This window comes from Hemicordylus capensis, chromosome 5, assembly GCF_027244095.1.
Source record: "Hemicordylus capensis ecotype Gifberg chromosome 5, rHemCap1.1.pri, whole genome shotgun sequence".
Classification (NCBI taxonomy): domain Eukaryota; kingdom Metazoa; phylum Chordata; class Lepidosauria; order Squamata; family Cordylidae; genus Hemicordylus; species Hemicordylus capensis.
In genome coordinates this window covers 11,289,898-11,317,353 of record NC_069661.1, presented here as the reverse complement: position 1 = coordinate 11,317,353, position 27,456 = coordinate 11,289,898, and the positions used below count along the sequence as shown (strand labels likewise).

At 46.1% G+C, this 27,456-nt stretch overlaps 1 long non-coding RNA gene across 1 annotated transcript; it reads right to left on the bottom strand.

The window, feature by feature from the left end:
- On the bottom strand, nt 1–26,312 carry LOC128326054 (uncharacterized). The gene is made up of 4 exons (XR_008307829.1): nt 26,230–26,312; nt 18,567–18,646; nt 17,219–17,340; nt 1–108 (listed from the first exon to the last, which is right to left on the bottom strand). It is a non-coding gene; the product is annotated as an uncharacterized LOC128326054 (long non-coding RNA).
- Between the last annotated feature and the right edge of the window lie 1,144 nt (nt 26,313–27,456).

Genomic DNA, 27,456 nt, shown 5'->3' with positions numbered 1-27,456 from the left:
GGCAGGACGACGAGGACACACACGGACACACAGCATGGAAGAAAGGATTCGGCGGCGGGCGGGTGGAAGCAGCAGACCAAGTGTCAGGGTGAGAATGAGTTGCAAAAACTACAGAAGCCACATGTGAAAAAAAAAACATATTAAAGAATCAGGCTTTTATTTAGCTGCCCAACTATGGTTCTCACGTGCCTAACAGGTGTTAATGTTTGCATTATACGCTCCTTTCTCCACCCCAAAAGAAAGAAAAACAATCATAAAGATTCTTTGGCACTCAATCTTAAATGCATGCATGTATATGGAACTGAGAGTCAATTCCCACAGCCTGGGTAGTACAGCAGTGTGAGTTGACTCAAGCAGTGTAACATAGCTGCCTGTGCATTGTTACAAGGTGTTTCAAGAGAGTTTTACCATGAGTTCTGCTTGCTGGCATGCTTGTTTTTGCACTGTGAAAGCTTGCCTTGTGATCTCAGTTTTCGCTGAAGTGCTCCTATAACAGCTCCATCTCAGAAAAACCTGCAGTGTTAGCTTTAACAAGTGCCTGTGGTATCCTGCTAAAGACACAAAGTTTGGCAAGAAAAATGGGGGAGGGGTTATATGCCAGGACCTTTGGAGATTGTCTCTTGCTTGTGAGGAAAAACCTAAGTATAATGTAGTGTGTATCATCATTGCATCATAATTCTGTTGTTTGAGATACAGGCCAACTCAACAGGGTTGTTGCTTGTGAGGAAAAACCTAAGTATAATGTGGTGTGTATCATCATTGCATCATAATTCTGTTGTTTGAGATTCAGGCCAACTCCACAGGGTTGTTGCTTGTGAGGAAAAACCTAAGTATAATGTGGTGTGTATCATCATTGCATCATAATTCTGTTGTTTGAGATACAAGCCAACTCCACAGGGTTGTTGCTTGTGAGGAAAAACCTAAGTATGTAGTGCACCACTCTGGGCTACTTGGAGGGAGAGTTCGCATTTTTAGTTATTTATCGCATTGTTGGTTATTTATCGCATTTTGAAATTTCTGGTAATTTTTGTAATTTTTTAAATTTTTAAAATAAAAGTTTTCTGAAACATGTGTGTCAGTCAGATGTATGCTGGGGGGGTGGCGGCAGGGGGGGGGGCGGCAGGGGTGCGCAATTTCAGTGCTTGCCCCGGGCGCCATTTTCCCTAGTTACGCCTCTGGTACTATTTGGTGGGACAGAGAGAGGGAAGATAGAAGTTTGAGCACTGAGAAGAAGAAAACTAGCTGACATACAGAGCAAGGACACACTGGGGCACTAAGACAGCAGTCTGACTGAACTTCCCAACAAACTACACCTGTGCAGCAGGGAAGTGGCAAACTTTGACACCACCCCCTTCCCGAGGAAGCCCACTATGCCACCCCAAAATATGCCATGACAGTTGTACAGCCCCTGAGGATATATTTTGGGTGGCACAGAGGGCTTCTTTGGGAAGGGGAGGGCATAAAGAATTGCCACTTCCCAGCTGCAGTGAGTTGGGAAGTTCTCTCTCTGCTCTGAGGGCATGAGCTCCATACACAGTGACATCCTGAGCGTTAAGTGGCATTGACGTAGCTGCCCATGAAGGAGTTGATGATGTTGCAAAATGCATCTTCCAACAAAATAAACTGAACCCCAGTCATTACATAAATTGCATACCTTCCAGCTTTTCAAACATGAAAACTGGGGCAAACTGGGCAACCTACATTTACATGCAACAGTGAGGGCAAATATACATTTGGGAATTCACAGAGGCTGCTGTTGGGGGCTAATTTCAAGCTGGGATAAATGGCAGACAGGGAAAGGGATAAATGGCAGTTAGGGGAAAGGATAAGCATCCCCTCTTCCTGCCAGTCCTAAGACCCCCATTGTTCCATTTCCAAAATGTTTTTTCCTGAGAAAGAATAGCTCTCAGGTTATACTTATGTTCACTTGTGTGTGCCATCAGCTCTGTTCTCAAGACATATCCAGAGTGGGTGAATGCACAGGGCTACACACTTTCACTTGAATGCCTGCATGCCATGCTTTCACATACAACTGCATGCACATAGGACTTTCCCCTTGCAACTGGGAATTCTACTTTTTCAGAGTTCTAAACTGTGTGGGGAGAGCCCTATGCATGCACATTTCCCCTCTGCACATTCTTTCACCCTGGATAAGTCAACTTGGTTCTTGTGATCGAATGTGATCTTGAGATCCTTTTCACATGAGGTACTATAAAGCCTCATACTACACCTGTGCAGTCTAATTTTGGTATATTTGTCCATGTGCAGAACTTTGCATCTGTCTGTGCTGAATTTCATTCTATTCATTTCAATCCAGTTTTCTTGTCTGTCAAAGTCATTTTGAATGTTAATCCAGTCTTCTGAGTTGTTCCTCCTAGTTTTGAGGTCACCAATGAGCATTCTCTCTATCCCTTCATCAAAGTCACAGATAAAAATGATGACAAGCACTAGGCCCAGGACAGAGCCCAGATGCACCCCACTCAAAATCTCCCTCCAGCTGGATGAGGAGCTAGTGGTGAACACTCTGAGTACAGTTTTCCAAGCAATTGTGAATCCACTGGATGGCATTATCATTGAGGCTATCATTATCTAGCAAGACTGTACAAATACAATGACAGCCAGAGCCTGCCACAGCTGGAACTCTGTTCTGTGCTGTTGTTTTGGAACTCACAGATATTCCAACATAGCTGTCAAAGCCCCTGCCATGCATTCCTCCGCATCATCTATAACTGGGTGTGGTGAGGGGGCAGCCTTCCCCACTTCCTCAGGGCCATTCAGGTTTCTAGATGAAAAGCTATTCTACTACATGCCTGAATGGCCCAGCTGCTTGTGGGATTACCTGGGCTGCTCAGCCACCTAGGCAGACAACTAAAGAAAACCTCTGGTGATGCACTAGTTCCAGAGGAAATATGGAGGGCTGTTTTCTGTCGCTACCCAGCTTCATGTATAGGAGGGGGAGGAGAGAGTGGCTGAATGCCAGCATGCCAACCTGACTCGACTGGACAGTTGGGAGTGGCCATGCTAGCCTCTCGCAACAATGCCACTAGTGTGTCTGTGAGGTTGGGTCAGAACTCCAACATTCGAGCCATGGATAGGCCTATAATCTAGGCCAGGCCTTGCAGAACCTAGGCATGGGGGGCAGATCTGGCCCATAGGGAATTTTTTCCTGGCCCTCAGGACAAAATAACATGTAGTCACAACAGAAGCCACGAGGAATTCTTGGCCTCTCCTGCTGATGAACAGCAATGGCTTAGTGCAGTTGGCTGCTTGAGGCGGGATGTCCCTGGATCCGGGGCCAGAGCCCACTGACCCCACCCCTCTTTCCCCTTGCCTTTCCCCTGGACTCGAACCCTGTCTCCCGTCACTTTAATTAATATATCAAATAATTATTTTGGACATAATTAATATGCTGAAACCTCGCCCTCCACCACCACACACACCAAGTCATGGTTACTCAAGAACATAAGAACAGCCCTGCTCAGCCAGGCCCAAGGCCTATCTAGTCCAACTACCTGTTTCACACAGTGGCCCACCAGATGCCTCTGGGATGCCCACAGGCAAGAAGTGGGGGGCATGTCATCTTTCCTGCTGTTCCTCCCTGTTGCTAGCACTGCTTTTCAGCAGGTCCCCAGAAGCCTCTCTGCTTATGTTTGAGTCTGCAGGAGTATTGGTCTCTCTTTTAACAGGTTCAGGAGCCTCATGGGATCATGAACTCTCCATTTGTTGACATATTGGGGAGCAGTTACTTAGCAGGCAGTGGGATGGTTACCCCAGATTTAGCAGCTGCCAACACCAAATTGAAAGGGAACTAGAACCACACTTTCCCTTTGCTGGAATGCCTAAGTAGACTGAAGAGTTACCTCACAAAGTTAACTCTCCATTCAAGATCTCTCTGCAAACAGAGAGATCCCCTCTTGGTCTAATTCCCCTCCATTGATGCCTCAAATGAGCTAAAAACCAATTACCTGAATAGGGAAGTCAGAGAAGGCTCTGCGATGTAGCTCCCTTCCTATCAGAAGAAAGCTAAGTGGATGATAGAAACTCAGAGGTGAACCTATTAAAATACTGATTAGCTTACTAGGTTCTTCTGACCTAAGGAGATACTGTGTTTGCACACCCATCCACTCCATTAACTGCCCAGAGATGTACGTTTGGGTGGGGTATAAATTTGATGATGACGACGACGACGACGACGATGATGATGATGAATTTAATTAATTAACATAACAGGGTACGCTTGACCCACTCAAGCATTGTGTTGTAGAGCAGCACAGCAAACAATAGAACCTTTAGAGATTCCCCGGAACCATCCTATTCAAGGAAGAGGAGCAACTGGAATGTCGCTCTAGGACATGGTTGGGATTAAATTGCCCCGGGTTCCTTGAGCCAGTGTGCTCCACTTCATCTCCTGTGTGCTCCTTGGTGTGCTCTATTTGGATCCTAGTGCAAGTCACCCATACCTTGGATGTTAGACCTGACACCTGCCATTACACTTGGCTGTATCGTGTTCTGCATGCCAATAATACTTCCAGCCCCCAGACTGACCCTCTAGCCTGGGCCAATCTGCTAGAGTTTTATCTGGAGCTGCCTGGTGGGAGCACATCACACCCATTTTGAAAGAGCTGCACTGGCTACTAGTTTGTTTCTGGATCCAGTTCAAGGTGCTGTGCTGGTTTTAACCTTTAAAGCCCTTAACAGTTTGGACCTGGGATACCTGAGGGACCGCCTGCTCCGAAGGGTTGCTGCCCACTTGACAAGGTCAGCTGAGGGGGCTCTGCTCCAGGTGCCAACAATGAGGGAGGCTCGGCTCTTGTGCATGTGGGTCAGGGCCTTCTCTGTTGCTGCCCCCAGGCTCTGGAATGCTCTCTCGTTGGCTATTCACTCCTCAGTCTCCCTCACAGCTTTTAGAAAGCATGTTAAATCCTGGCTTTTTACCCAGGCTTCTATATTATTGTTTCTGCTGCTGCTCTTGGTATTCTGTACTGTTTTTATGCTTTATGCTTTTATGTTTTAAATTTTTATCATATTTGCTTATATATTTTTAGCTTATATTTTAATTAATATTTTGGGATGTTTACCAATCACCCTGGGGCAATTCCATTAACATCCCCTGCAAGATTTTGGTTGATTGTGGTTGATTGCTCCCCTGGTTGATTCTGGCCCACTGTGAAAATTGAATTGTGCACCCCTAATCTAGGACATGTTTGACCAGTTTGCAAAACAAAATATAACACTCAATCAATCAATCAATCAATGCTTTGGTGGAATCAAGATAAAACAGTTTTCAAGTAAAAAAAGCAATATTCCTAGCTATGCTGTCAGTTAACAAAAGCATAGGAATGGGAACAATGATTTCCTATTAGATCCTGAACAGATGAACCCAGATCTGTGATCAATGCAACCCAGTGGCCATGAAATGCGAGAAGCACAGAGGGTCACTCTTCTTATGTGTAACTTAATGCATGAGAAAGTACAATGATAATTTACACCATCCATAGTAGGTGATAATACCGTCTTCCTCGATGAACTGAGTTACTTCAAGACCTCCAAAGGCCCTTCCGGGTCCTAAATTCTGTGATTCAGAGGATGGCCATCTGTCAGGGATGCAGTAGCAGTTTCCTACACTGAGTAGGGAGTTGGATTAGGAGACTTCCAAGGTCCCCTACAGCGCGAAACTTCTATTCCACTGAAATGCCCTGATTCTGTTTAACATAAGTGGCATGGTAAGAAACTCCCATCTCCCAAAATGAATGCAATTACAAGCCTTTACAATTTATAATCCTATTATAAGGATTCCAGTTCAGTAGTTGCTAGGTGGAGAGCCTTGATTGCAAAATGGGAGCTTGCAGGTAAGCAACAGAGTATCCTGAGAGACTGAAATTTCCTTTCACTGCTTCTGCAGTGTTAGGGACGTAGGAAACTGCCTTACATTGAGCCAGGCCATTGGTCTGTCCAGCTCAGTACACAGGCTGGCAGTGGTTTCTTCAAAGTGTAGGCAGGCAGGAGTCTCTCTCAGCCCTATCTTGGAGATGCTGCCAGGGAGGGAACTTGGAACCTTCTGCTCTTCCCAGAGTGGCTCCATCCCCTGAGGGGAAGATCTCGCAGTGCTCCCACTTCTAGTCTCCCATTCAAATGCAACCAGAGCAGACCCTGCTTAGCTAAGGGGACAAGTCATGCTTGACTAGAGGGCTGGTGAATTGGTGGAAGCAGGGTGCTCTTCCCAGAGTGGCCCTGTCCCCTAAGGGGAATACTTAACAGTCAGGGGTATCCGGCACTCACTACCGGTCAGAGGATGAAGTCTTGACAACGGCTTTCCTCATTGCGTCTTAAATTGTTGTGTGTGTGTGTGTGTGTGTAGGACATGTGCACGCCCAAGCCACGCCCCTGCACCTGACATCAGATGCAGAGGGGGCATGGGCAGTCCTGGGGAGAGGGCCAGTCAGCCCCAACAAAGTTTCCCATCAGTGATTTGTTGAATCACTGACTGGGATTGGGAACTCCTTTCTCTGCCTCCTTGCAAAGAGGTCAGATGCAGGAGGGCATGGCCACTGCCAAGAAAGGGTCCATTCAGACTCTCTCCCCACTCAGCATTCCATTGAAACACTGACTGGCTGAGTGTTTCCGCCCTCTGCCTTGCTTAGGAGCGAGGCAGAGAAAGAAGTCCTAGCCAGAATTTCAATGAAACACTGGGGCTATTCTTACAATCACAAAAACCCTAGCCCGATTTTTGTGATCGTAAGAACCTCCGGGCTCGCAGCCGAGCCCGATGGTTCTGGAGCGGCTAACCCGCTCCTGTAGCCCGCTCCTTAGCCCGGGTTTGCGGAGCGAGCGCTCCACAAACCCAGGCTATCTGCTCGTGAGTAGCCACACCGTGGCTCTGCGCCACAGCTACCCGTGAGTAGACCCCCAGCAGGAAGGCTTAAAAGTAGCCTCCCGGCTCGGTGGTCTCCCCAGTATGCCCTGTGTGCTGGCGCAGGGCATACTGGGGCTTCCAGGGGCCGCACGGCCCCCAAGCTCCCCAGCCCCCATTGGCTCTGTCTCGGAGCCAGCCATCATGTGGGTGGCCGATCCAGCTGCCCAGGGCTCCCTGCCCGCTCGTGAGTGGGGAGAGTGGGCTTAGCCCACTCTTCCCGCTCAGCACCCTAGACTGGGTCTCACTGATCATGAGACCCGGTCCACTGGTTTGCTGGGGGAGGAAGTTGGGTGCACCTCGTGCTTCTAGCCAGAGAGTTCATCGTTCAGCACCTGAGTGTGGGAGAGGGCAAGGGGGAAACCTGGCCAAGGGAGAGGGGGTGCCTTGGCACTGCCCCCAGACCGTGGCAGCCAAGGGACACTCGTTCCCCCTTGCTTCATTACCCCACCCCCCCTGCTTATAGTCACACACCAGTTGTTTCCAATCCAAATGCAAACCAGGGGGGACTTTGCTTAGCAAAGGGGACAATTCATGCTTGCAAGACCAGCTCCCCTCCCTATTGCTTACGGCATTTCTTATTTCAAATCTGTGTCCATTTATTTGGGGGGCTAAACAGTGAGGGCTGTATTGTTTGGTTCCCCTGGGTAATTATCTCGCTCCTGTTCTCACACCGGAGAGCACGGCCTCCGTGCCATTCTACATGGCCAAAGGGCTCTCCTGTCCCTGCTGTGCGGTGCATTCATTTACTGTTGCAACCACCTGTCCTGCCCTGGCTCCTCAGGCAGGCAAGTTAACTAACCATAACAGCTTTCTTTTCGAAATCCTCATGCTGAATAGAATGTTAATCTGACAGCAGACCTGTTTGTCCTTACAATAGCTTTGACTCTAGAACAGCTAGTTCGAGGGAGCCATGGGGTGTCAGAGAATACTATTGGGGGAGTGAGGACTTACGTATTTACTTACTGCTATTATTTATAGTATATATACTGCATTTCCAGAAAAAATTCTCAAAGTGGTTTACAAAAAAAAAAAAAGGAACAAGAATATGGTCCCCGTCCCAACTAAAACAAAACACAAAGAGACATCAGCAACAGCCATTGGAATACTTAGAGAGGGAAGGTAATTCACGTTGTTGGTTTATTTACCTTATTAATGAAATTTACCGTATTAATGAAGCTGGCTTGACATTTCCAAACTTGTTTAGAAAATGGGGCAGATTCCTCCTAGGAAATCCTCCCTTTTTGGGTCAGGCTAAAATGTCCCATCTGCTTTCCAGGCTAGTTTTCTCTTCTTGCCCAAGACCAAGAGAGGTCAGTACCAGGCCAGCTGAAATCTTCAGGGGAGATGACCTTGCCCCACTCTGCACACATGGTCTTACCGAGCCCAGTTCCTGGCCAAGAAAGAAGCTAAGAGACTGGCCTGGCTCCTGGGAGGTTGGAGGAGTCTACTGTTTGGCTGCACAAGCTTCAGCTGCTTGTTTTGGGATAAAGGAGTGGATGAATGAGGCTTCTTTAAACATGTGCATGCAGCTAATAAATGTGCATGTGGATGATGATGATGATGATAATGATAATAATATGATGATGATGATTCTGTGGATATTGGCGTAATAGAATTGTCGCATTTTAGAATCAGAAAGGACCTTAGAGGTCCTCTAACCCAACCCCCTTCTCAGTGCAGAGAAAACATCTAGCCCAATTTCCAGTAGATCTAACACGGAGCCATGGGTCCAATGGACCCACAGTTCTGTGCCCCTCCCCCTACTCTCCTATCTGCATTTGGATGTTGGGGAGAGCTACCTCTCTGCAATCAGTGAGACTGCAGAGAGGCAGGGGAGCTGGCTGTGTGGGCTTCCTTCTTTCATAGGAAGATAGGAAGCTGCCATATATTGGGTCAGACCATTGGTCCAACTAGCTCAGTATTGCCTACACAGACTGGCAGCAGCAAACTCCAAGGTAGCAGGTCGGAGTGTCTCCAAGCCCTATCTTGGAGATGCCGGGGAGGGAACTTGGAATTTGTAACTTGGAACCTTCTGCCTGCAAGCATGCAGGTGCTCTTACCAGGGCATCCCCATCCACTAAGGAGAATATCTTATGGTGCTCGCACATGTAGTTTCCCATTCAAATGCAACCAGGGTGGACCTTGCTTAGCAAAAGGGACAATTCATTCTTGCTACCACAAGACCAGCTGAAGGACAGCTTGAACAGCCAATCAAGCTAGAGTGAGGGAGGAGCTTACTCCTTCAACCCTGGTTCCATGGGAGCGAAACGGCATTGCCAGCATTCAGATGTAACACTGGCACCACAAAAATGGAGTTGGCAGTGGCAAAACTCCACTCTGAACTGAAGGTTCAGACTGGAGTTCAGGGAGGCAAACTACAGGTCTCTTTCTCCTGCAAACTCCATTTCCCCAAATTCGGATGTGCGGGTTAGGAAACCAGGGGTGAAGGGACCTCCAGTGTCCTGTTGCAACTGAATTTGGCATCTCCGACAGATGGTTGTGCAGCTACTGCTCGAAAACCTCCAGGGAAGGTGAGCCCACCAGAGCTGCTGGCAGACTCTTCACTTATGAAATTTTGCTTCCAGATCATACAGATAGTTTCCATCATCCTTGTTGCTTCTTTTCAACAAAAATGCATTAATGCACTCTCTAAATAGACTGCAAAACTTTGAGAGTCCAAGATAGATTCCATTCCACCCCCATTCCAGGAGAGGAGCTTTGTTTTTGCCCATCCAGCTTAGAGAACGTTTGCACAGAAGACTGATTTATGAAAAATTAAAACACTTGGACTACATTAAACTATGCAGGCGCACTGCAGCTTGAGAAAGCAGAGTGATTCCCCCCCTCCCTGAAATGTCTAATAAAAGGAAAGCTGGAGGCTTTTTGTAGATTTGACATTTAATGAACCTTTGTTTAAAAATCAGAGGTGGTTGTTAGCAAAATATACAGTATCCCTCTCTAGTGTGTTTCTATGCTTTTAAAAACCGCTGGTGGGAAGCTTATTATTCCCTCGAGCTTTCTGATCAGGAACTATTATAATGTGGCTTCTGAATGACTTATTAGGTCTAACATCAGAATGCCAAGAGGAAGAGAGGAGAAATGATTGTATAAATTAAAGCTGGTGTCTCAGTCGTCGCTTGCTCAGGTCAAGTGAGAAAGCAAGGGCAAGGTGCAATTAAATCATAGGTGCAATTAGACACTTGTTTTGTTGCTCCAGGGAAAGTAGCAAAGTATTCTTTATATTATATCATGAATGTGCATGGAATTTTATGGAGTAACAAAATATAGGTTTCTGCCCCAAAGAGCTCACAACTGATGGATACAATCCATCCCCATGTGAGTGGCTTGAGTAACTTGCACCCAGATAGGTGGGTGGTTTGGATACAAGAGGCGTGCAAGGGCCTCCAGTGCTCTGTGTGGGTTCACACATAATGCAGAACCAACTTGCAAAGTTGGCAACTGTCCTGATTGTGAATGTCTGAACCCATGCCACGGTAGGAACTCAAGGTTGACTTGGGGGCTCAGACTAAGAGATGTAACCAAGATTTGAAGTTGGCTTGCCAAACTAAGTGGTGCTCTCAGTGAGGTGTGTGCTATGTCTGAAAGCATGCTCTTCATGAACCTGCATCAGAAAGAGGGTGACAGCACCTGGAGCAGAAGAACCTTTGCATGCAGAAGGTTCCAGGTTCCCTTTCTGACATCTCCAGGATAGGGATGAGAGACTCCTGCTTGCAACCTTGGAGAAACTGCTGCCAGTCTGAGTAGACAACGCTGAGCTAGAGGGAGCAATGGTCTGACTCAGTAGAAGGAATTACAGGCCAATTAGCCTAACGTCCGTTCCAGGCAAATTGATGGAAAGCATCCTCAAGGATAAAACTGTAAAGCACCTAGAAGAACAGGCCCTGCTGGGAGTGAGCCAGCATGGCTTCCGCAAAAGGTAAATCTTGCCTCACCAACCTTTTGGACTTCTTTGAGAGTGTCAACAAGTATGTGGATAAAGGTGATCCAGTTGACATAGTCTACCTGGACTTCCAAAAAGCTTTTGACAAAGTTCCTCATCAAAGACTCCTGAGGAAACTTAGCTGTCATGGAATAAAGGGACAAGTACATGTGTGGATTGCTAACTGGTTGAAAGACAGAAAACAGAGGGTAGGTATAAATGGAGAGTTTTCACAATGGAGGGAAGTAAGAAGTGGGGTCCCCCAGGAATCTGTACTGGGACTGGTGCTTTTAAATTTATTCATAAGTGATCTAGAAGCAGGGGTAAGCAGCGATGTGGCCAAATTTGCAGATGATACCAAACTCTTCCGGGTAGTGAAATCCAAAATGGATTGTGAGGAGTTCCAAAAGGATCTTTCCAAACTGGGGGAGTGGGCGACAAAATGGCAAATGCGGTCCAACGTTAGCAAGTGTAAAGTGATGCATATTGGGACGAAAAACCCCAACTTCAAGTATATGCTGATGGGATCCGAGCTGTTGGTGATGGACCAGGAGAGGGATCTTGGGGTTGTGGTTGACAGCTCGTTGAAAGTGTTGACTCAATGTGCGGCAGCTGTGAAAAAGGCCAATTCCATGCTAGGGATCATTAGAAAGGGGATTGAAAATAAAACGGCTAACATTATAATGCCCTTATACAAAACTATGGTGCGACCACACTTGGAGTACTGCGTACAATTCTGGTCACCACATCTTAAAAAGGACATTGTTGAACTGGAAAAGATGCAGAAGAGGGCAACCAAGATGATCAGGGGCCTAGAGCACCTTTCTTATGAGGCAAGGCTACAACACCTGGGGCTATTTAGTTTAGAACAAAGACCACTGTGGGGAGACATGATAAATGTCTATAAAATCATGCATGGTGTGGAGAAAGTGGAGAGAGAGAGATTCTTTTCCCTCTCACACAACACTAGAACCAGGGGTCAGTCCATGAAATTGATTGCCAGGAGGTCTAGGACCAACAAACGGAAGTACTTTTTCACACAACGCGTGATCCACTTGTGGAATTCTCTGCCACAGGATGTGGTGACAGCCGACAACCTGGATGGCTTTAAGAGGGGTTTGGATGACTTCATGGAGGAGAGGTCTATCAATGGCTACTAGTCGGAGGGCTATAGGCCACCTCCAGCCTAGGGGGCGGGGTGCCTCTGAGTACCAGTTGCGGGGGAGTAATGGCAGGAGAGAGGGCACGCCCTCAACTCCTGTCTGTGGCTTCCAGCAGCATCTGGTGGGCCACTGTGCGAAACAGGATGCTGGACTAGATGGGCCTTGGGCCTGATCCAGCAGGGCTGTTCTTATGTTCTTATGTAAGGCAGCTACCTATGTTCCTATGCCCTATTCTGAAAACATAGTTGCTGATGCAGAGGGTGTAATGATCAGCCTGGAAGGTTGGTGCAAATGTTCATTCAAAAATGCATACTGCCAGGATTTCACAAGGTTCTCCTTTTCATCTTCCTTTCCAATCTTACTGCACTAGAGAGAGAGAGGGAAAAGTGGGAAGACTCAAACCTTCCAAGTAAAAAGAAGGGGTTAGAAGAGCTTGCACCACATTGATCTTAGAAAATGAGGGAGGTAAGTAAGGCTCATGCTTTGATTGCAAGGGAGAGATGCATGCATATCACATAACTGAGTTTTATTTTTTTGTGAGCAATGGCCACATTGAGAATATTGTGTTGAGCTGGGGTGAGAACTAGTCTAAGGGAGGAGAGCTGGTCTTGTGATAGCAAGCATGAATTGCCCCCTTTGCTAAGCAGGGTCCACTCTGTTTTACATGTGAATGGGAGACTACATGTGAGCACTGGAAAATATTCCCTTTAGGGGATGGAGCTGTTCTGGGAAGAGCCCCTGCAGTGCTCCCTGGCATCTCCAAGATAGGGCTGAGAGACAGACTCTTGCCTGCAACCTCGGAGAAGCCTCTGCCAGTCTGTGTAGATAATACTGAGCTGGATGGACCAATGGTCTGACTCAGTATATGGCAGCTCCCTGTGTTCTTAGTTGTGCTTGTCATGTCTCCAGAGGCTATTGCAGAGCTGGAAGTGTTGCTCAAAAGGTTAAAAATGTGTAGGAGCATGGTCCCTCGGAGGTAAGGATAAAAATAGTGGCCTGGGGCTTTTTAGTATGGGGAAAAATATTTCCTGGGGGAAGAACATGAGAGCAGTATTATCATATAGGCAAAGGAGTGCCTATGTCATTAATTTAATAGTTGGGTTTTTCTTGTCTTAGTTTTTGTGAACTGCCTGGAGCCTTTGGAGTCAGGCAGTATATAAACTAACTAATTAACCGAATGAATAAATAAAAGTGAGGAATAAAAAACTAATTTCAGTCAAATCAAGTCCTCTACACTCATAAAATCCAAATCATTTACCCAAATACCTGAAATTTGGTACAAACTTAATTTGTTGACAAGCTCTCCAAATTTGGTGTGGATCCATTGAGAAATGACTGAGATCCAGCTGGTTGGATATTCATCCCTAAGAAGGTGGTAAGTATGTGACCTTCTTTCTCTGAAGGCAATGTACCTTTCTTTTAAAAACCATTTTAAATGAATCTAAAAATTCAGGACCATAGAGAAGTATGTGCTTTCTCTTTTTTCTTTTTAAAGGCTGCATTGCTTTTGAAGTCCCCATTATATACTGGAAATTAACTAAAGGATCGTTAGCACGGCACATGTCAAATGGCCTTTCCTATTTCAAAGGCCCATCAGGGGATGGCTTTCTTCATTATTACCTATCTGTGTCATTTTCAGAAACATCTGGCCTGCTGTTGCAGAAAGCATTGCACTGAATTAAAAGGACATAAACATTACTTACTTACTTACTTACTTATTTACTTAATTTTATTTAACGAACACATTTATATACCACCCTATATAAAATCTCAGGGCAGTTTACAATCTAAACCAACAACAGCTAAGACTGCCCCCCCCCGCAAAGCATATAAACCAGATTTAAATTACTGCCCAAAAAACCCCCTTTTAAACTCTAAAACATCAAAAACTAAAAGCCTGATGCAACAGGTGTGTTTTCAAAAGCCATTCAAAAGCAACCAGAGATGGAGAGATTCTGATTTCATTTGGGAGTGTGTTCCAGAGCCTCGGGGCAACCCTAGAGAAGGCCCAGTTTTGGGTCACCACCAAGCATGCCCATGGCAACCTCAACCGGGCCTCCCCCAATGATCTTAATAGGCGGTGGGGTTCATAAAGAAGGTGGCACTCTCTAAAATACCCTGGGCCCAAGCCTGGATGTTACCAGCATATGTTCCACTGTTTTAAGATTGTTTGTCTCAGGAACTGGACATAGCTGGCTGATAAAAAGCACTCCTGGCCATTTCCTCAATCTGAGATAACAGGGAGTGGTTGGGTCCAGAAGTACTCCCAAGCTATGTACCTGATCTTTCAGTGGGAGTGCAACCCTATCCAGAAAAGGCAGCTCTCAACCACTCTCAATCTCTGGCCTCCCATGAGTACCTCCATCTTGTCTGGATTCAACTTCAGTTTGTTCTCCCTCATCTAGCCCATTACCAATCCCAAGCAGGCATTTAGAGAGGTTAAGCCATCTCCCGATGAAGCTGATATGGAGAAATAGATCTGGGTGTCATCTGCCTATAGATAGCACCCTGCCCCAAATCTCCTGATGATCTCTTCCAGCAGTTCCATGTAGATGTTAAAAAGCATTGGAGATAGAATGGAGCCCTGTGGAACTCTGTATAATAGCTCTCACTTTGAGGAGCAACAATATCCAAGGGACACCATCTGGAATCTACTTGAGAGGTAGGAGCAGGACCATGACAGGGCAGTGCCTCCCACTCCCAAACCCCTCAGGCCCTTGGTATTCCCCTTGGTATCCCCTCAGAAGGATACGAAGATTGATGGTACCAAAAGCTGCTGAGAGATCCAAGAGGACCAACAGGGTCATACTCCTCCTGTTGATTCCCAATTGGAGATCATCCATCAGGCCAACCAAGGCAGTCATTTCAGCTACATTTCATCCAGCTTTCTAGGCTGAATATAGGTATGTGCAATTAGTGCCCCACTATAAACTCTTCTTAGTCCTGTTACACCTTTTAAAGCTTCCCTTGGAATTCCTTGAGTGCTTTGGGCATGCAGGAGTCTCAATTTTTGCTTTGAAATTTCACTCTTGGCAAAATATGGTGGCAACTTTGAAACTATATCATCTGAGAAAATCTTAGGGACCATTCACACAATCGGCTGGGCAGGTGGGCAGGGAGAAGGCTTCCAAACCTTGCCCCCCTCTGCCCGACAATTGTTTTATTGGTGGAAGCACGCTCAGTGCTTCCGCATGACCGGCCCTGCTCCGTGTTCTGCAAAGCAGGGTGGGTTGATTTGAGGTTGGGACTCATTGTCCCAGCCTCTGTGAAGCCCACAATGCAGCGTGCAATGCATTGGGGGATTCTCCCAAGAGATGGGTGCTCTATATGCCTGTCTCTGTGTGTGGCTGGGCTGGAAGCAGCTGTGCTCACAAATGAGCAAATAGCCAGGGGTAAGGTAGTGCTCGTCAGGGCAAATGGTGGGGCTAGGCAGTGCCGCCCAATCCCGGTGGTTCTCCCGCACAGCGTCCCTAGCCCTGGTTAGGCTGCATTTGAGAACAGCCTCTTACTCTTTGCAAAACTCTTTGAAATCCTGGAAATCCCTCAGATTTTGGCCCATGCAGGAGCTGCGAAATTCATTTCCAAATTCCATTTCAAGCAACATTTGATGGCATCACCAGTTAAGCAAAATCAGCCTATCTCTGAGGCTTGGGATGGCCCTACCCAGGGGCATAGCTAGGAAAGAGTGGGCCTGTGATCTCCCCTCTCCCAGATGGCTCCTGAGTGAGGGAGATAATGAAGAAAATAGGGAGGGGTGGAGCTGGGCCCCTACCCTTGAGCAGAATGACACAACTACCTAAGGTGGCAGATTCAGAGTATCATTAAAAAGAAGGCCATGATTTGCGATTATTTTAATGAGAGGCGGTATAAAAATTTAACAATCAATAAAAAAATAAAAAATTCCCCAGAATTATTTTATTTTTTAATGCTGCCTCGAGACATAGGATTTTCTGCCCCAGGAGAATCTCAGGCTGGTCCTCTCCTGCCTTTAAAAGGTTGTTTAACCAGAGCAACATGTGCTCTGTTTCGCATTAGATTATTTTATGCTATCTTCTACATTTGTCAGTGCTAAGTGGAAGGTCAGGATCATTAATGATCTCCTTCTGCTAGGGCATGAGATGGATTGTGCAAAGAAGCAGCACAACAGGCTGAAAAGGCCATGTGTGGGAATCGAGTCCAAGGCTGATAGTAGGGAGAAAAATGAAAATCTGAAATAATGGATGTGTCGATCAGGTGACAGATGCTTGTGTGATAAGTTCCTATTAGTATCAGAATTCTATTGCTAAGCCCCTACTGCCATTTTTGCAGGCACAATAGAAGAGGAAGGAGAATTTGACAGATTGCCTTTTCCAAGCCACAAGTGTTCCCGTGGAGCATGTCATGAGAACTCCATTTATTTGGGTGGTGTTGTTTTTTGGCTAATCTCAGATTTGCTCCACAGAAAAATGGCTGTGTAACCAGCATAGACTAAAACTGAGTTCAACTCTAGGGTTAATGATCTTGGTTTAAATGTGGTGTTTACACAGGGCAAATCGGCAATTGGCGAAAAACCTCAAGTTCTCAAAACAAACTCTGTGGGAGCACGTGCTGCTTGGGAATCCCAGGTTTGCAGTGACTGTGAGAAGCAGCCCAGTAAATGTATTAATGCTACAATGCTGTGTGTAGCCAGATAGAGCTATATGCTCTTGTCACCTTGGGTAAATCAAGGCAGTTCAGACTGGGGCCAATGTTTCCTTCATACAGTATGTAAATACTTTTGAAGCAATTAATGCCCCCCAACCCTGCAACATGTCAAAATGTGGAGTGGCTTTCAAGACTGCCTTTCATGAAAAACTGGCAATACTTTCACAGTTCAGCTCTATGTCATCAGAAACTGCAAACCTTTTAGGGTGTGAAGTAGTTTTTTACATCATTTCCCTTTCCCTTACCATTCATTTGAATCCCTGTGTCGTAACCCCTTAAACACCATTCTGTACTTACTAAAATTATGCCTAAATACATGCAAATAAACAGACCAAGTTTTCCACTTTTTAACCCTTGCCTCCATCTTTCTCTTCTCTCTCTGTTGAATGTCCTAGCCCACATGTTGCCACAGGCATTTCCGATTGGCCTGCATTTTGGGAAGTGTCAGCAGTCTTGTGCAAGAGTGAAAGTGTGTGAGTATTTAAATTGGTGGGCCTGCACTTCAGGAGTACTTCTTACCTTGGCTGACCTCCTGACAAAATTTCTCAAGATCACTACCGACTGTTCCACACTGAGTGCAGCATCAACCTCAAGGCTCATCAAATAAGAGTCCTCTCACCAGGTGCAGCAGTGAAGTGGTCCTAGGAGATGCAGATTACAGGCTCAGGGTTGGAGATCAGGGCATATCTCTCTTATTTTATTTATTTATTTATTTATTGAATTTATATACCACCTAATATAAAATCTCCAGGCAGTGTACAGAATTAAAAACATAATACAAAATATAAACATTTAATTTTTTTTTTTTTAAGATAAAAATCATAACAGGTAAAAACACATTAAAATTTAAACATTTGGTACATCTTGAGGGTCATCCTAAAAACAAACAGAGAAGATGCACTTATTTCTGCAGGGAATGCATTCCAAAGCCCTGGGGTAGCCACAGAGAAGGCCCGATCCCAAGTTGCCACCAAACAGTTTTGCAGCAACCGTAACTGGACCTCTCCAGATGATTTTAATAGGTGACAGGGTTCACAACAGAGAAGGCGCTCTCTTAAGTACCCTGGGCCTAAGCAGTTAAAGGCTTTATAGGTAATAACTAGCACTTTGTATTTTGTTCGGAAACCTATCGGCAGCCAGTGCAGTTCTTTTAGAATCTGTGTTATATGGTCCGTTCGAGTAAACCCAGAGACCAACCTGGCTGCTGCATTCTGAACCAATTGTAGTTTCCAAATTACATACAAAGGCAGCCCCACATAGAGTGCATCAAAGCAGTCAAGCCTAGAGGTTACCAGCATATGGATCACCATTTTAAGGTCATTTATCTCCAGAAATTGACATATATGGTGTATCAACGAAGCTGATAAAAAGCACTCCTGGCCACAGCCTCAACCTGAGAGACCAGGAAGAGATTGGGATCCAAAAGCACTCCAAGACTACAAACCTGATCTTTTAGGGAGAGTGTAACCCCATCCAGAAGAGGCAGATCCAAACCATCTCTTGGATAGCAATAGCAATAGCAATAGCAATAGCAATAGCAATAGCAATAGCACTTACATTTATATACCGCTCTATAGCCGGAGCTCTCTAAGCGGTTTACAATGATTTTTAGCATATTGCCCCCAACATTCTGGGTACTCATTTTACCGACCTCGGAAGGATGGAAGGCTGAGTCAACCTTGAGCCCCTGGTCAGGATCGAACTTGTAACCTTCTGGTTACAGGGCGGCAGTTTTACCACTGCGCCACCAGGGGCTCTTGGTGGATCCCGACCCCTAGTACCTCCGTCTTGTTTGGATTCAGCTTCTGCCTGTTATCCCTCATCCAGCCCAATATCACCTCCAGGCAGGCACTTAGCAGGGTCTTACCAGGTACAGCTGTTCAACCTTTGCAGAACCAACTGGGATGGGGACACGAACATGTGGAGGAACACCTACAGGTTGCAGACCTGAAGAAGTGAGAGAGAAGACTGAGAACCCACAAGAAGGCAAGGCAGCAGCACAGTATCCTGATAACTCACAATTGGAGAATGGGCTCAGATGGGGTGAAGGGAGGAAGCCGCAAAAAGCTTACCTCCCCTATAGCTGTTCCTGTACATGTTACTGGGCAGCCAGATCAACTGCCCAGACGATTGTTGGCTTCTGCCAGTAATAGAGAGGGAGCAGGGAGGTTTGGGGGGCCAGGAGGCTCCTGGAGCTCCCATAATGCACCATGGAAGTGCAAGGTGCATTATGGGGAGCTTCCCAAGGCTGGTCAGGAGGCTACTTGTGTGTAGGTGCCATATGAAGCTACGTGGCGTGGACACACAAGTATTTAGCCCACTTTTGGGGTTCCCTTGGCTAAGTAGTGGGCTCCCTAAGAGGGATCTGCGATGCTCCTGGAGGTACACACATGCACCGAAAAGCAGGCTTGGCTTCCTTAGTCCAGTTTTTGGTGTTGCATGTGAATAGCTTCATGGTCTGGGAGAGCTGTTGGAACCTGCTTGGGCCAGAACAGCAGGTTTTGTAAGTTGGAGGAGCCTTGCTGTTTCCTACTTGGCTTAGGCAAACATTATTCTAGAGGAGCTCCTTCAGAACAGGCTTATTCCTGCTCTCAAGGAGTCCTGTTGTTGGGTAAGGCTTGGGCTACAGGACACACACTCTTCTGTCTCTTCCATAAGAACATAAGAAGAGCCCTGCTGGATCAGGCCCAAGGCCCATCTAGTCCAGCATTATTTCACACAGTGACCCACCAGATGCCTCTGGGGAGCCCACAGGCAAGAGGTGTGTGCATGCCCTCTCTCCTGCTGTTGCTCCCTTGCAACTGGCATTCAGAGGCATCTTGCCTCCTAGGCTGGAGGTGGCCTACAGCCACCAGACTAGTAGCAATTGATAGACCTGTCCACCATGAATCTGTCTAAACCCCTTTTAAAGCCATCCAAGCTGGTGGCCATCACCACATCACATGGCAAAGAATTCCATAGATTAATTGTGCTCTGTGTGAAAAAGTGCTTCTGCTTGCCAGTCCTAAATTTCCCAACCTTCATTTTCATGGGGTGACCTCTGGTTCTAGTGTTGTGAGAGCAGAAAAATTTCTCTCTGTCTACCCTCTCCACTCCATGCATAATTTTATACACCTTGATCATGGTGTATAATCATCTTGACCTCCCCTTAGTCGCTTCTTTTCCAAAGTAAAGAGCCCCAGATGCTGTAGCCTAGCCTCATAAGGAAGGAGCTCCAGGCCCCTGATCATTTTGGTTGCCCTCTTCTGCAGCCTTTCCAGTTCTACAATATCCTTCTTAAGATACAGTGACCAAGGCTGTACGCAGTACTCCAGATGTGACCACACCATAGATTTGTATCATCTATTCTGCTGGAGACCCAGAGGGGAGCCTGAAAGGGACCCTGGAATTGTAGTTGGTTCTGGAAGAGGGGCTGTGAATTCTGATGGATCCAACATTCCAGCTGCCTGGCAGACAGTAATCTGGGGATGTTTAGAAATGGGGGTTGGTGACTCTTTTCCTGGCAGGTCAACTTGAGGGGCAGGGATTCTGTGGGATCCTCCTCCAGTTCAGAGGGGTTATGGGCAACCAAGTGCCTTGGTGTCAACAAGCAATTTGTCCTCCTCCATTGGCATAGTTATCCCTTCATCACAAGACTCTCATTCTGGACTGGTCCTAACACTGAGGGGGTAGTCTAAAGGACTACTACTTCTCAACAGGACTTCTAGTAAATTTAGCTAGAATGTCAGCCGATGTTTCCAAGGCAAGTACTGCTCCTGAAGTGCAGACACACTGCTCTAAGTATTTGTGCACTGGCACTGACACATCCTTAGATGCCCACACCAGCATGGGCCAATTGGAAACACCCACATAATACTATGCAACATGTGGTTCCCCATTACCAATATTTTGATTGTAAGTGCTTTGGGGCAGATATCTTCCATCTTCTGCTTTATTCATTCATTCATTTTTACAGTTATATTCCACGCTTCTTCCTCCAAGGAACAGAGTGGTTTACATGATTCATCACAACAACCCTGTGGGGTAGGTTAGACTGAGAGATAAGTGACTGGCCCAGAGTCACCCAGTGAGTTTCATGGCCCAACAGGGCTTTGAACTCATGTCTCCCTGGTTGTTGTCTTACACTCTCAACACTACACCACACTGACTCTCTGTAACACTCCATACACATTGATGTTGCTATATGATTAACACATAATACTATTGCTGTTTTCCCTGTCACCCATCCCTCCGCCCCCCATTCCCTTTTTTATCTCACTGAGTTGAGAGTTATGGACCTTCATAATTTTTCATGCATGACCACTAACAGGTAAATATTTCAAGACTGGGTGTCACTTTAATGAGAAAGCAAATAAAGCACAAGCTGTATTCAATGGAAGATTAACCCTGAAAAAATAAACGCAGTCGGGTGCATGCGGTTAGTAATAGAAGTTCCATCACTGACGACAATATAAGCAGGCTTTTACACAGAATATTAATTTTCTTCTCTTGAAATGATCACTGGTGTGTGTGTGTGTGTCCAGAGTGTGCCATCATCTCTTCAACTCCATTTTTTAAAAGAAAAGACCTTGTGGTTAGAGCATCATTAATTTCTTCTAAACTATCGGCAGCAATAAAAACCAGCAATGAAATGCCTAATGGGACTGAAAGTATTTTTGGAGCGTGACAAATTCAGTGAGGCAAAGCGAGCCTGTTCAAACCCTCTCCAGCCAATTACTGGCCTTGCCTATGAACCTGGAGGGCTGTTGTTACTCTCTAGCAACCGAAAAACCTTTGTGCATACTCATTGTTTTCCAGCACTCCTTTCCCACCCCCTTCCTCTGTCTCCCTGAACATATTATAAACATTTTGATTATAAGTTCTACAGACAGAGGCTTGCCAATCATGCCCTATAAAACAAAAAGTGGGACTCGGAATTCAAGAACGAGATAATGAGAAGGGGAATGTTGTATTTCTCCACGGACATTATATGTGGGTGGGGCATGCTTGTCTATGTTTGAATGTACTGCCTTGGGGGCAGAGTCATAGTCTGTCTGCTTCTTCACTTGCTGAATTGAATTCCAACTGAGAGGTTCTCTCTCTCTCTCTCTCTCTGCATAAGTGTCTGTTAGCCTGTTGATTGCTTTCTTAGCCTATGTTTAGTAAGTAATACATCTCAAAATCTTGTTTCTCCATTAAAGTTGGCTTCCTTTTCAATTACTTATAAAGGAAAAGTAATGCCTCTGCAACACCAGGGACTAGGGGTGGGGAAACAGGTTCAACATCGGTTTGGTTCCCCTTCCCCCCGCCGGCCTTCCTCATGCCCTCCCCCCGGCTGGTTCAGCTGCTTTTCGGTCAGTTTTCGGCCTTCACCAAGCGGCTATTATGCAGCCCACGCAAAGGCCAAGTGCGCAGGTGCGCGGGCTGCATTATGGTCACCAGGCTGCTGGGTGAAGGCCAAAAACCAGCTGAAGAGTGGCTCAACTGGCCAAGGGGGGCATGAGGAAGGCCAGCGGGGGGAGGGGGGGCCTCCACATACCCTCGCCCCGCTGCCTCCAGGAACTCCCCCGAGGGGAGTAAAGGTTTAAAAAAATTAAACTAAAAGTGGTCCATGAAACACCCCGGACCGAACTGAACTGGGGGAGGGGGTCAAAGGGGGTGCCAGACTGAAGTGGCCTGGTTGGGTTCAAGGCCGGTCCAGCCTCAAACTGAACTGGGCCAGCCAGTTCCATGCACATCCCTACCAGGGACTGCACCTGGGACCTTCTGCATGCATGCTTTCCCACTGAGCTACCCATCTGTGGTGTTTTTGGTTAATCCATTCCTTGATCCAGTCCAGCTTTTGAATGGGGCTCTAGTTCCTTGTATTCCAGTCCTGGAGTGGAGGTGGGGCTAATAAACAGCCAGCAGCAAGAGTACTGAAGGCAGTTTGCACTTGCCACTCTGTACATAATATCTATTTCATTTAACTATTAATATTCCCGATTCCACTCCCCTGCCTTGTCCTTGCATACCACAACTCATTCCCTTGGATTCTACACCATCCTGTGGTAGGGATGTGCAAACAGGTTCGATTCCAAACCTGTTTGACACTGAACCGGTTCAGTTCGATGTTTTGATATCAGACCAAACCCCACTGGGTGACACAGCCATGAAAAGGCCCATTGGGCATGTGCGCCAGTCTCCAAAATGGCCGCCGCAATAGAAGGCAGGCCCAGAACAGGCTGGAGACCACGCGAACCGGGTGATTTGGGCACAAACCCCCCAAGGGGTTCGAGACTGGAGGGGGAAGAGGTACCTCTGGAGACCCCTCTGCAGCTGTGGCAGTGCCCCCTAGAGGAGGTGAGTATTTCTTTTGTGTGTGAGTGAGTATGGAGGTGAGTATTTTTTCTTCTTAAATCACTAAACCCCCTGAACCAAACCGAACCTGAGAGGGTTTGATTCCGGTCTGGACTTGAACCAGACAATCCAGTTTTGTGTACACCCCTTTCCTGTGGTGAAGGGTCCCCTTAGAGGAAGGGTGAGATAAAATTATAATAAAACGAATTTATTCATATGAATCTGTGAACATTTTTGCCAGGAGAACTGACAAATCCCCCAGTAGGCTGATACTTTCCCAAAGCAATGGCTCATTACATTCTTGGGCTTCTGTTCTGAAAGAGCTTTGTCAATGCCAATTAAGCTTTCAGCGTGTGTAAAAGCTCTTGAGATACAAAGAGATATGACTCTGTGTCCTCCCATATTTATCCGCATGCCATTCTCAGTCATGGTACAGAGCTGTGTATCAACAGCAGAGCAGAACACAGTGGTAAATAATTTATATTTAAATTATTGGCTGCTAAATAATTTAAAATAACAGTATGTCACTGTCTCTTGAGATATTTCCAGTAGCATAAAACAAAGCTCAGATGCATAGTCACTTCCAATTCAGACCCCATATCCTATCAAGCAAAGTTAAACAGAACTTCCATGTGCAAAGGCAGTATATCTTGAAAATCAGATGACAGAAACAACCAGGGACGAATATTGCATTCATCCTTTTGAGCTTCCCATAGTCACAGAAGTTTGGAGAACAGCTGATAGAAAGAGGACACTTCTCCTGGAATCTACTTAACTCTGTCCATTTTGACTTAAATTCTTAACTCAGAGATATAGATTCTTAACCCTCTATAGAATCATAGAAATTAAACATAGAAAGGGACTTGAGAGGTTTTCTAGTCCAATCCCTGCTCAGAGCATAAGGTTATATGAAATTGGTTAGTCATTCTTTTTTTGAGCCTTTCCAGGAGCATCATGTTGCTCCTGGCTATGACAAAACATCTTTCCTTTCTTATTTTAAATCTCTTACTTTTTACACAGCAAACAGGTTTGTTGTTTGTTCAATTTCTATACCGCCTTTCATTAAAACAATCTCAATGTGGTTCACACAAAAGTTAAAACAAGACTATAAAATTATACAATATTAAGCTAGAATATAAAAATACAGATCTGATTAAAAAGATTGCAAACCAGCACAATATAACAATTTTAAAAAGCAACACAGAGCAACAGCAATAGAAACACTCACATAAAAGCCTGGGTGAATAGCCAAGATTTCACTCGCTTTCTAAAAACTGATGGAAACCGAGGAGCGAATAGCCACCAAGAAAGCATTCCAGAGTCTGGGGGCAACAACTGAGAAGGCCCTGTCCCACGTGCACAACAGCTGAGCCTCCCTCATTGTCGGCACATGGAGCAGAGACCCCCTCAGATGACCTCGTCAAGCAGGCAGCAATCTTTGGGAGCAGGCAGTCCCTCAGGTATCCCGGGCCCAAAATGTTAAGGACTGTAAAGGTCAGAACCAGCACCTTGAATTGGACCCAGAAACAGATTGGCATCCAGTGCAGCTCTTTCAAAATGTGTGTGATGTGATCCCAGTGAGCACTTCCAGATATAATCCTAGCTGTCACAATTTGCACTAGCTGCAGTTTCCGAATATTCTTCAAGGGCAGCCCCACATAGAGCATGTCACAGTAGTCCAGCCATGTTGTGACTAAGGCATGGGTAACTGTGGCCAGGTTGTTAGTTGAGGCAGACACCCATAAATTAACAAGGAGATATGAAACATAGGAGATGAGAAGCATGGGCAGAAGCAAGAGGCAGGCAAGAACCTCAAGCAAGTGAGAACCCTCATTACTTCCCTCCATTACTACTAAGACTGAGGAACTGATCATACAGTAGGGATGTATATAACATGAACTCGGATTATGGTTAGTTGCCCATATTCACCTGACTCCAAGGGTCAAGAGCACAGTTTTCCCACTCACAGGGACTTCCAGATGTTGTTGACTAAAACTCCCATAACTCCCAAGCAGAAGCCATTGCAACTGGGGATTTTGGGAGTTGTAGTCAACAACATCTGGGAATCCTTGTTAGAGGGAAACTGGTCAAGTGGGCTCTAATTAGAGATTCTTGCTAAAGGTAAAGTTGTGCCATTGAGTGAGTGTCAACTCCTAGTGCCCATGGAGCCATGTGGTTTTCTTTTGGTAGAATACAGGAGGGGTTTACCATTGCCATCTCCTGTGCAGTATGAGATAATGCCTTTCAGCATCTTCCTATATCACTGCTGCCCGATAATAGTGGGGATTCGAACCAGCAACCTCTTGCTCCCTAGGCAAGTTACTTCCCCACTGCACCATTAGGTGGCTGGCTTGAAATACCTGCAATTCTGTTTTTGACCAGCTGTCATGGCAGCAGAGTGAGGCGCTGGGTGGCAGCTGATCTTCAAGGTTCACTATTCAAGTGGCAGAGCATCTGCTTTGCAGGCAGAAGGTCCCAGATGGGCATTTCCAAGTAAGGCTGGGAAAGACTCCTGCCTGAAACCTTGGAGAGCAACTGCCAGTGAGTGTAGTCAATACTTAACTAGATGGGGCAAAAGTCTGACTCGGTATGAGACAGCTTCCTATGTTCCTAAGCCCTATCATAAAAACTTAGTTGCTGATGCAGAGGATGCAGTGATCAGCCTGGGAGGCTGGTGCAAATGTTCATTCAAAAATGTACACTGCCGGGATTTCACGAGGTTTTCCTTTTAATCTTCCTAGTCAATACGTGACTAGACGAAGCAAGGATCTGATTCAGTATAAGGCAGCTTCCTATGTTCCTCAGAGCTGTGGTGTCTCTGTGCAACTTGCTTAATCCAGCTTAGCAATGCAATATTTCAACACTGAGACTGGCCAAAATGTCTGCAGAGGTTAATAGTGAGCCAAAGGCTGATAAACTCTGAAACATGGATCTCTAAACTTGGGCATGGAAGGACATAAGAGAACACAAGACATAACCTTCCAACCAGAGGTGCACCTACGTAATTTTGGAGCCTGGACCCAAAGGCCTTTGGTTCCCCCCCTCTGCTGCAAGTTAAGCATCATTTTTTAACCCGTAGGTTCCTGAGGGCACAGACCACACCACCCAGGACAGACTAAAGAGGATTTCAGGGCCCCCAGGAAGTGTGGAGACCCTGGACTTTGGCCCCAAAGTCTAGGGGTAAGAGTGCCTCTGCTTCCAACAATACTCACCTCTATGGCTTCCAGGAGAAAGAAGCTCTTTCTCTGCTGGCTGCTACAAAGTAGCTCTACTGTCCATTGATGCTCTCTGTAACAGGGATTCCCAGATGTTATTGACTACAACTCCCACAATCCCCAGCCAAGAAAGGCCTTGCAGCTGGGGATGCTGGGAGCTGTAGTCAACAACATCTGGAAAACCCTGTTACAGGGAATGCTGTCCATGTGGTGTCTCATTAAGGGACTTGCTTTTGAACTGTGTCATAGAGTCCTGTCCAAAATCACATAAACTAGGCCCCAGGATAAACTAGGTCCCAGGTCTTGCAATGAACATGATCTACTGGATGAGTGACTTCAAATGAAGAAGAAAGAAGAATTCCTTCAAGGGGTGGGAGAATGTACGCAGTAGCAGACAAGGGAACCACATATGCTGAACTATAAAGTCATAGATTTCAAAGTGGTTACCTTCAGGGAGCCATTCAACATCTGTTTTTCTGCTGTGAGGTATTGCTGTGCATCGGCCAGGCCACATAATTCCTGTGTATTATGATGAATCCTGAGATGTGTTCTAACGTGTGATCTCCCCTGCTAACTGAGCAAAGAGGCACCTTTTAAAAGTGGTGATTCTCTTTATTTAGCAGCGGGAGAGCAACTGGCCTTAGCCAACCCTAGCACAGCATCCCTCCAGTGGCTGTTGCTGGTGTCCTATGCTTCTTTTTTAGATTGTGAGCCCTTTGGGGACAGGCAGCCATTTAATTAATTAATTACTTTCTGCATGTAAACCGCTTTGGGAAATGTGTTTGAAAAACGGTATATAAATACTCGTCATATTTGTATATTCGCATTCTCCTCTAGGGAGGAGAGCTGGTCTACCATTCTTATACCTGGCACTGGAAGAGAGCTAGTCTTGTGGTAAAGGTGAAGTGTGCCGTCGAGTCAGTGTCAACTCCTAGTGACCAGAGAGCCCTGTGGTTGCCTTTGGTAGAATACAGGAGGGGTTTACCATTGCCATCTTCCACGCAGTATGAGATGATGCCTTTCAGCATCTTCGTATATCACTGCTGAACCAATATAAGTGTTTCCCATAGTCTGGGAAACATACCAGCAGGGATTTGAACCAGCAACCTCTGGCCTGCTAGCCAAGTCATTTCCCTGCTACACGCTTAGATGGCTAGTTTGTCCCCTTTGCTAAGCAGGTTTGCCCTGGTTTGCATTTGAATGGGAGACTACATCTGAGCAATG